Source organism: Arachis hypogaea, chromosome 16 (assembly GCF_003086295.3).
Source record: "Arachis hypogaea cultivar Tifrunner chromosome 16, arahy.Tifrunner.gnm2.J5K5, whole genome shotgun sequence".
In the NCBI taxonomy this organism is placed as follows: Eukaryota; Viridiplantae; Streptophyta; class Magnoliopsida; order Fabales; family Fabaceae; genus Arachis; species Arachis hypogaea.
In genome coordinates this window covers 134,838,674-134,850,205 of record NC_092051.1, presented here as the reverse complement: position 1 = coordinate 134,850,205, position 11,532 = coordinate 134,838,674, and the positions used below count along the sequence as shown (strand labels likewise).

The 11,532-nt window shown below is 29.0% G+C and overlaps 1 long non-coding RNA gene across 1 annotated transcript; it reads right to left on the bottom strand.

Annotated features, from left to right (window-relative positions):
• Nucleotides 1–9,439: 9,439 nt before the first annotated feature.
• On the bottom strand, nucleotides 9,440–11,532 carry LOC140180382 (uncharacterized). Its single transcript, XR_011874574.1, has 2 exons — nucleotides 11,389–11,532; nucleotides 9,440–10,013 (listed from the first exon to the last, which is right to left on the bottom strand). It is a non-coding gene; the product is annotated as an uncharacterized lncRNA (long non-coding RNA).

Here is an 11,532-nt window from a genome sequence, read left to right as displayed (position 1 = left end):
CATCCCTTGGAGGCAGTAAACAAGCAAGGTCTTTAAGTTATTTCTACAGCCTACATCCCGGTACTCATCAAAATAAAATCCAGAAAGAAAACAAAGGAAGCAAAAATGCAAAAAGGTCCACCCTCCTACAGTTTACCAGGAAAAGTATTGCTCCTACAGTTTATCAGTGGAAACACTATTTCTACAGTTTATCAGAAATTCCAAAAAGGGCCAAACAGAAAAATAGCAAAGACGCAAACTTTTCAAAATCAAGCAAAAAATCATCAGCAGAGAACAAGCACCAACATCGAACACTCCAAAAATCGTCAAAGGAGCAACCTTTTTCAGAATCAAACAAAGTCATCATTCCAAAGCTTCAAATACAAAAGCATTCACAAAACATGCAAAGTTCTTAAAGTATCAAGCAGCATAGGGAGAAACTACAAGACACACAGTGATCAGCAAAAAGATAGAAAGACCCAAACTTTCTCAAAACAGACACAAAAATGGCGTAGAGAAAGGAAGAAAGAAAAATCGAACCTGGAGAAATAGAAGAAAGACCGTAAAAGAAAGCCGAAGAGCAGAAGCAAAACCACCCCCTCGAAGCAGAAATTATGAAGATAGAAGGAGAAATCTGGAAATCGCCCCTTTTCCACAGAAAGCAATAACAGAACAGACGTTGCGGGAGAAATTGCGAAAGAAACAGAAAATGAGATAGTAAAGGGAGAAGTTACAAAGAGGAGCGAAGAAGAGAAACCGTTTTTTGATTGAGAAATTCAAAATAAAAGCCAAGAGAAAACGAGGGCAATTAATAATCAATTAATGAAGGCATTAAACCCTCTCACGTTCCCAAGAATAAAGCGCTGATATAAAAGCGCGCGCTTTTAGAGGAAAACGTTCTACATTCAAAAGCTCTACGTAGAAAGGAATCGACAAAAGTGCTCGAGTTCGGCTTCGCTGTAAGAAGTTCGAAGTCAAAAAACTCGACTTCAAAGCAGAAGACCGAGCTCAAGCAGGGGCACTGTTCATACCCTGGGTCGAGCTATCCGACTCGAGATGTTTTAACGACATGACGACCGACCTCTTCAGGTCCGCCTACCCGATCTCTTCTTAAAGAGATCGGTCAAATCAACAGGAAAGCCCAGTAAAGGGCCCAAATAGAGGAACACGACCCACATCCAAAGGCAATCCAAGCCTATAGAGATAAAGGCGGTTCCCTTGAAGATAAGCTGACCTCAACTCAAAGATAAAGATAAGATAAGATAACTAACTTATCTTATCTAAAAAGGTCACTCTACAACTACTATAAATACACTGGAGCACCCAGGTATAACTCATACTCTGATTCTACATAAAACCTGCTTTATACCCATGCTAACTTAAGCATCGGAGTCTCTTGCAGGTACCCCCCACCCTCCGGTGACGAAGGATCAGCAGTACAGTTAATCCAACAAGTCGGACGCACCCGCTCCGGCCGTCATCCACCGACCGGACACGTCGGCTCCGACCAGTGCAGAAGATCTCGTCCGAGATCGACCTCCAGTTTCAGGTATCCCTCGGAACAGTATCCATAAAATTTCAAAGAAATAAGGAAAAAGAGGAACCTAATATAAACGAAATTAAACAGATATTAAATAAATATTTTCAGAAAGAGAATCGCAAAGAAGAAAAATTTCAAAATATAATCAACATAACAGAATTAAAAGTAAAACCACCATTGAAATTATGAATATTGAAGAAAAATTAGAAGAAGTTACAATGCTTTTTAAACAATTAAAAATGGCTCAAGAAAATAATATTATAGAACAAGAATTTCAAATAGAAGAAGAATTAGTAAATTCTGAAAATATAGAAAAAGAAGAACACATCCTAGATTATTCAAGTGATGAAAAACCGGCAATTCCAATACAAGTAAAAAATGAAGCTGGAACATATAAGGATAATCAATCTCAATTTAAATGGGAAACATGTTTTGAAAATTATGCTTTTAAAAAGGAATTTATGAATAAAGATTCAAAGTACACAAAAATACCATCAAAATACGTTCCTAAAATCCAGGAAATGGAAGGAGAAAGAATGCTCAATTTAGACTGTAAAAAGAATGAAAAAGAAATTTTCGAGAACTGGTTGAATTCCTTCTTATTAGAAGCCTTTACTAATCCAAAACTTAGTGAATTGTCTGGAAGAGATATCTGGAATTATATAGGGTTTCATACTAAAGGAACTGTAAGAGATTATATGACATCAATAGAAAACCAAATAATAGAAGAATTAGCAACAAAAACAACAGCTTATGATAAGATATTACATATAATGATGATTCTATATAAAGAATTTTTTGGAAAAAATATTATAGATCATAGACAAGAAGTTTATAATAAAGAATATCAAGAAGCAAAAAATCATTTAGCTAATATTCAGATATATGATTTATGTAATGTGGAATCTTATATATGTGAATATAGAATACATTATTATAAATTAAAAGAAGAAGATAAAGACCATTATCTTAGTATGTATATAACAAAACTTCCATATCCTGCTAATGAATTTATAATGGGAAGATTTATAAGAGAAATAAATAGAGGGACAATTGAAAATAATTTTGGTGGAGCAACCTCTGCAATAAGAGAGGAAATAAAAGAATGTTGTATGCAAGAAGCAACTCAAAAAAGATTTGCAAATATAATTAGAATTTGCTGTCAGGATAATGAAGAAATACCTCAAAAATATGGTCTTAATAAAAATTTTCAAAGAAAAAGAAAATATCAATTTAGAAAAAGAAAATACTATCCAAACTGGAGAAAAAAGAGGTATTTTAGAAAAAGAAATAACAATAAAAACAAAAGACAAAAAAATGACTATTGCCCAAATAAAAAAGAAAATTGTAAGTGTTGGTATTATCAGGAAGAAGGATACTATGCAAATGAATGTCCAAAAAAGAAGGATAAAAAGGACCTTACCAAACAAATAGAAATTGCTAAGTCTTGTTTCATGGAACCATTAGAAGAATCAGATGATAACTTAGACTATATTTTTGAATATGTCTCAGAAACAAACTCAGAGACTGAGCAATAATGCCACATTTATTACTATAAAAATAACAGAAAAGTTTATAAATGCTTTCATAGATACTGGAGCAACACAATGCTTTGCTAGTACAAATATAAAACTTGATTGGAAGAAATTAAAGAAACCATTAAGAGTTAGAATAGCTGACAAATCAATACATAAAATTGACCAAAAAGCAGAGATGGCTGAAATATTTATTCAAAATTATAGGTTCATTGTTCCATCTATATATATGTTAGATTCTGGAATGAATTTTATCATAGGAAATAACTTTTTAAAGCTATATCATCCATTCATTCAAGAATTAACATATATAGTTTTAAAAGCTCCACACGATTCTTCAATAAATCAAAAATCAAAACGTATAAAAATACCAACTACTACTATAGATAAGATTTTAAAATTTAAAATATTTTCTATATTAGAAACATGTTATTTAAATTTATATTTTCAGATAAATATTCCAAAAAATAATCTTGAAATAAAGATAGAAGAACTTTTGGATGAAATTTGCGCTGAAAATCCTTTAGATATTAAAAATACAAATAAAGAATTAGTAAGCATTAAATTAAAAGATCCTACAAAAGAAATAAATGTTCCAAATAAAATTCCTTATTCCGCAAGAGATAGAGAAGAGTTCTCATTAGAATGTAAAGATCTTTTGGAAAAAGGAATTATAAGATTAAGTAAAAGTCCTCATGCGGCTCCAACCTTTTATGTCAAAAACAATAATTAAATTAAAAGGGAAAAATGAAGAATGGTAATTAATTATAAGAAGATGAATGAAGCAACTATTGGTGATGCTCATAAACTTCCAAGAAAAGATTCTATTTTAGAAAAAATCAAAGGAGCAACTTGGTTTTCATCTCTTGATGGAAAATCAGGATATTGGCAACTTCGTTTAGACGAAGAAACAAAAAAATTAACCGCTTTTACTTGCCCAACAAAAGAAACAACAAGTGTGTTGCTCTATGAATGGAATGTATTACCATTCGGATTAAAACAAGTCCCAGGTATTTATCAAAGATTTATGGAAGAAAATCTAAAAGAGTTAAATGAATTTGTTTTAGTTTACATTGATGATATATTAATTTGTACAAAACAGGATAAAGAAGATCATCTTCAAAAATTATTAATAGTTTTAGAAAGATGTAAAAAAAAAGGATTAGTTCTTAGCAAAAAGAAAGCAAGAATAGCAAAACAAAAAATAGAGTTTCTTGGATTAATTTTATCCACTCAAGGAAAGCTAAAACTTCAACCAAATATTTTAGAAAAGATAAATTTATTTCCTAATAAAATAGAAGATAGAAAACAATTACAAAGATTTTTAGGGTGTATAAATTATATTTCTGATCAATGATTTTTAAAGAATATAACAGAATACACTAAAAGCTTATTTCCAAAAATAAGTACTAAAAAAGAATGGAAATGGGAAGAAAAAGATATTATGCAAATTCAAAAAGTCAAAGAATTATGTGAAAAACTTCCAGAACTTTATATTCCAGAAGAAAACGACTACTTAATAGTAGAAACAGATGCTTCAGACATAACCTGGTCAGGATGTCTAAAAGCTAAGAAAGCTATAAAAAGTTTGGAACAAGAAAAAGAATCACTAGATTCTAAATATTTCCCAAAGGAATTACTTTGCAGGTATATTTCAGGGACTTTTACTCCAACAGAACAGAGATATACTACTCATGAAAAGAAAACTCTAACAGCAATTAAATCTCTTAAAAAATAGAAAATTGATTTACTACCCAGAGAATTTACATTAAGGACAGATTCAAGTTGCCTAACAGGTTTCATATGATATAATTTAAAAGTTGATTATAATCATGGACGATTGGTAAGATGGCAATTATTAATGTTATAATATCCAATAAAGATTCAATATATTAAGGATGACAAAAATGTTATTGCAGATACATTAACAAGAGAATGGAGTTCGTCTACAACGCATTAGATCAAGAAATTCAAAAATATGAGCAAGAACTCGAAAAATGCAAGCATTGTTAGCAAATAAGAACACAAATCCAATCTCTCAAGAAGGTCATTGAAGCAATAAAATCAACACAACAAGCGAAACCATCAGAGTTCAGCCAGCTAAGCATGGTGGATAAATTAGGTGAAGAACAAATTTCAAAAAATATAACAATTGCTAAAATTATTAAAAAATCCACCCAAGATAAAAAATATTATGTAATTTATAATGGCCCCATGAAAGGAGTATATGATGCCTGGAAAAAAGCAGCACCATTCACACATCAATCAAGGATAATTAATAAAGGAGGATTTTTAACACTGGAAGAGGCAAAGGAATCCTTCAAGGAATATGAAGTTCTTCATCCAGAGCAAACCCTAAAAGGAGCAGATAAAGCTCCAATTCAAACCCAGAGAACAGGAATAATAAGAAACATTCCTACAAGGGCTGAAATCAAGGAAAAGAAAAGAGTCTGTAGATCAAATCTCAGAGAAACCCTTAATATAGTCCTGAATTGGACTGAAGAAAAAAGGGCAATTTTGGGATATTATCCTATTGCCAAAGAACAGCTAACAAAGCTGGTTATCTTTCCAGATGCTTCCCCATCTGACACTTATCAATTTTTTCAGTATGGATTAATTGATACAATTTTAATCTTTAATGATCTAAAAATTATTAGTGAGTTTCCTGCAGGATTCGTTGATGCAGTAAAGAGATTTAAAAATATGATTGACAATGTAAATCCAAGGGATGTATCCCTAAAATTTACAAACAGTCAACCTATTTTTAATGAAGAAAAAGAATGCTTGGTTCCAGCACACCAAGTAATATTCATGTCCGTCTTCCCAGAAAATTTTCAACCAATTGATCGAATTCAAGATTTAACAATTTACAGTCATGAAGGAAGACTAGCCAGCACCTTAGCAAGGGTCTTTGAAAGAACTCAAAAAATAACGAAGGAATCTCACACAAGGATTAATTATAAAAGTAGAAATACTCTGCTTGTGTCCAGTAAAAGAAATGAAATTGAAGAAAGAGAGATGAGACTCTTGGTGAAATTTGAATTAGCATTCTATAATTTATCTGAACTTTTAGAAAAGCTCCTTGAAGGGATAAAGAGGAATCTCTGCTATTTGCTAAAAGATAGAGAAGACCACAAGTGCCAGCTATGTGCCTCAGAAATATCTGAAGAAAGCAATAATGAAACAGAATCAACCCACATGATAAAAGAAGAGGACAGTGCATCTGAAGCCCACATGATAAAAGAAGAGGACAGTGCATCTGAAGCATCCCTCAACATTATTGCATAATGACGTAAGCGCTTAGGTCATAAAGCACCAATAATGTAGCTGGTGCAAGATAATAAACAATGGCGTAAGCAATGACGTCATAAGAAGGGTAAGGATGGGAATTGTCCATCAGACTCAACTATTATAAATAGGTTGCTTAGGCAATTGTAGAGATCATCAGAAAACAGAAAGCAGAAGGCTAAGAGTACTCATATGCTAGGAGAGCAAGGAGGAAGCGGCCGAGGCGATTCTGTAGTCTGACAAAGAATTTCCTTAGGGAAAAATAGTTCTAAACTCCCCTCTGGAGTTAGTATCTACAATCTCCCCTTTGGAGATAAAAACACCTTATGTAAAATATACTAAATAAAGGAAGTTTTTCTCCAGAAAGGTACATCTTCATCCTAGTCTTTTAGTTATGAATTATTTAGAAAGTTTAGAATTAACGGAAGAATCTGATTATTACTAGATTAACTGCTTTATTAGATAATGAAAAACAGGCTGTTCTAAAAACAGAACTAAATCTCAAATCAAATGAAAATTTTAATAAACAAAGTCTTTTAAAAGAAGTTTTTAATAGAAAAAATATAATATACTATGGAAAAATTCAACTTGAAGCCCCTATAAAGATAAAATCTGCCAATGGAGAATTTGAAATAGCTTTGATAAATGATGAAGAATTGAGTAAACAGATTGAGAAAATTAAGGATCAACAAAAAAGATCTAAAATTGGATGGATTCATATTAGTACCATACAAGTCTTAATCAAATCTACATATATGAAAGGAATTAATTCACCAATAAGCTTAGCAATCTGTGACATATAAGTTACATATATGTGACAAAAATAGTGATGAATCAATGATAGAGTTTGCAGAAATTCTAAAATAAACAAAACTATTTTTAAGAATTATGATAAAGCATAAAAAGATTGAAAAATCAGAAAATAAAATAAAAAGGAAAAGAGTGAGAAAATTAAAAAGTAAAATAGAGGAGTATAAAAGAGAATTAAATAATCTTCGGATCGAAATTGATGATCTTATAATAAAAATGATAGAAATAAGAATAAACATAAACAAGTTGGAATTAAATTTAAGAAATTTATAAATGCCTGGAAAATTATATTACGATTTAAAAGAATTAAAGCTGTTGAAAGAAAAAATGAAGAATGAAATTGAAAAATTAGAAAGATATTTAGAAATAAGAGAAAGTGTAGAAATAAAAGAAATTCTTGAAGATTTGAGAAATTATATTAAATAAAAAGACAAACAGATAAAAAATTTTATATATAATAATTCATGTAAAAAAGAATATTATAATGATAGAAATTAGAACAGAATTAAAAAACTATAAGTACGAAATCAGAATTATAAATATACATAAAGAATTAATAATAAATAATCATATAATAAATACAAGAGAAATTGTAAAAATGGTTAATACTTTAGATTATGAAGTTGCAAATTATTTTTATCAAAATCCTTTGAATAAAGCACCACCAATTGAATCTATACAAATTATAAACTTATTCGAAGCAAAATATGAAGAGTTGGTAGAAATTTCGAAAAAGTAATTAAAAGAAAAATCGAAATTAAAAAATTGGTATCAGAGTCAAGTTAACGATTAAGGATAACACTTTCTCTTTAAGCAATACTTTTAGTGATACACTTTTAAATTAATAACAACTACAAAATTAAAAACGTCTTTACAAAAAGATAAAACTGACAACTTTATCAGAGTAGCCACCTAAAATAATCTACGCCATGCGGTGCCTACCATAATTTCTGAAAAGAGCACGTGAATGCAATGGAATGGCATTATATTCCAACAATTATCCACAGAATCAGTAGGACAAGCCATGCATGGGAACCCCGATATTTTACAACTTAGAAGCATATAACATTAACACTACAAACAGCGGAGGAGAATATTTTATTCAGAACAGGACATCACAAATCACAACAATGAGTTGGGTTAGGTCTACATGCGCTTGCCAACATATCTCTCTTGTACTTATCTTCCATGAAGTTTTTATTTTTTTATATATTTGTTCGTTTTTTTTACATGATGTTAAAATATATTTAATGGTATTTTTGTCGTCATACTATTAGTCTATTCAAAGGGTAGACGTTACCTAAAAATTTCAGAGTTATTTTATGGGCAATTCTACCGTGGCTTTTGTTTGGTGTTTAATTTTTGTCTAAATTATTTTTTATAATAATTTTAAAATATTTAAAATTTTTTAATTTTATATTTTTAAATTTAAAATTAATTATTTTACCTATTTTAATAATTAAGCAATATTTTTTAGACATCATAATAAACACCTATTTTATACCTAGAGAAGATTCAATCCTAGACATAGATTTATTTGGATGTTATTTTTAGAAAAGATTTTTTTTAATATTTAAAAAAATATAAAAATAAAAATAATTTTATATTTAAATATTTTATGTAAATTTTTTTTTATTTATCAATTATATTTAGATAAAATAAGATAAAAATATTTTTTTATTTTTTTATTATATAAAAAAATCTTTTTTTAAGAAAAAAGATTTTTTAAAAAAAAGATATAAATTATAATTTTTTATTTTTTAATATTTTTATTTTTACTATTAAAAATTTACTAAATACACTAAAAATAAAAAAAATATTTTTTATTAATTTAATTAGCTGCAAAACCCTTACCACTTCTTCTTTTTTTTTTTTTTATCGAAGATATGAAAACTCGAACCCGCAACCTCTTAATTGAGTATGGAGAGACTATGCAATTTGAGCTATTGTTTCTTGATCCCTTACCACTTCTTGTTCTGGTAGTTTGCTTAAGAAATATTTAAAAATATTTAAATGTATTTTTATCATTAAATTTTAGTAATAAATGTTGTAAGCATACTTAATTACTTATTAGGAAATCAGAAGTAGAAGTTAAATTAAAAGTTTAAAAACTAGTTGCTTTCTAGTTCATTTTATTTATAGAATCTATAAATTATATTAAAAATAAATAACAAGTAATTGTAGAATCTACTAAAAAGCATTATATCATCTTTTTAAAACTAGTATCATAGAAATCGGATATCAAAATTTATTATTATTTAAACAATTTGAATCAAAAGATACAAAATTTATCTCAAAAGCATATCTTATCTTTTACAATATTTAACATAATATATATATACATGCATTCTCATCAATTCTAACTAACACATCTTCAAAAAGAAATAAAAAGGAGGAGAATGAATTCAGAGGTAGTTGCCGTTTTTTCTTATGTGCCACTAATCATTATACCAACCGACCAATTTTCCTTCTTACCTCTTCAACAGTGTGTGCTGATAAATCAACAATCACATTTTCAAGAATGTAAAATATTCAAATCACCTTTAGTTTACATCTACAATTATCAATGGAATTCTAATCCTAATCCTACTCTTAATCCTTTTCTTAATTCTAATTCTAACTTTAATCCTCATCAACTGCGTAAAATAGTAACACCGCCATTGTTTTCATCAGCAAGAACATTACAACCCTCGCACACTAGCGAAAACATGCTACTTCTGAAATCTGCGATCAAGAACTCAATATTGAAGAATGGAGCTATTGATGAGTTTACGGTAAAGAACAATTTTGTTATATGGCGCAAGTGTCAGTCCAAGAGTGGGTCTCGTTACAATACCTCTCGTCAAATCAAGCCTTCCAGGCTGTCCACCATGTCCAAAGCAGAAGATTTTGATTTTTGAATGTGAATGTGCATGTGAAGATTGTTAGAATATAATTAAAATCAATTAGTATTATTTAGCATATCTGAATATTTATTATAGAAGATTACGTCTTTATTATTACGATTCTCTTAGTACCTATAAATACTCTTTTATATTGTATCATTCTAGGCAACTTGAATAGACAACTTGAATACACTCAATAATATACAAATCCTTCCTCCAGTTTAGTCTCTTGTTTCTAACAAAGATGATGTTGGATCTTAATATGGATAGTTGCTTTTTCGCTTTAGTTATTTTGGTTAGGTTTCTTTACTTTGTTCTAAGTTTTAGGCATTAGTCTTGAGGCATTTTTTTCTGGAACAAAAAAAACATTTATTTTCAAAGAAAAATTATTCTTAAATTATACTCCAAAATTCATTTTTTTGGGCGGAGCCAATTTACTGTATCCTTCGACGAACTTTGTTAAATTTATAATGTTCATCTTTCGTAAATTTTAAATCACAACGGCTTTATTATTAGTGTTGGAGAATATCATTTTTTTATACCATTGTTCTCTACATGCATGTGCTATATACAATTAAATAAATAATAATTTTAACATATAATTTCATCTTATTTTTTTATGAGTTTTCAATACTCGATAAGACAGAGAAAATATTAAAGAAGTTATGCTTGTTATTTATTTAATATTCAACTCTTCAATTTTTTCTTTTCATTCAAACCAAAATAGATTTTTTTTAGAATTATAAGTTTTAGTTATAATATATGTTCTTCGGCATAAAAATTTTAAAATTCTCCGTACATCTTTTTTTTATATATTTTGTGAAATTTGTCTAGGAATATAGCCAATCTTATGAATTTAACAAGGTTTACGAAATATAATCTTAGAATAAATTTGTTTCCACAAAAAAAAAAAATAAATTCCAGAATAATTTTCCTATAAAAATAATTTTTTTTATTTTGTTTAAAAAAAAGAATTCTCTTAGATAAACAATGAAAAATTTGAATAAAATAAATAATGAACTGATTTTTTAACCCACCGAGGATTAAAAAAAAAATCCCAAATCAAATTAAAAAAAATCTTTTTAAATCTACTATTAGAAATTTTAACTATCTTCTCTCTTTTAACTCTAATCGCACTCCCTTCTAATCCAATCCCCTCTCCACTGTCACCATTTTTCACCATCACCAATCTCGAATGCTGTATTAATAACAAACATTCTATTTGCATAGAAAAAAAATATCCCATTTATATTAAAAACAAACATCTCATTTATATGAACAATAAGAATAAACATCTCATTTGCATGAAAAATAAATTTTCACATGCCTATATAAAATTTTCGCTGCATACCTTCTCACTACACGTCTAGTATGTTGCTGTAGACGTAGTCTTTTAGATTCAAACTGTGCGACGTTGTGAGATTCATGACGAAAATAACTGGAAGAAGAAGGGAAGGAATGAGTGAAAACCGCCATCGAAGTGGTTGTCGTTGTT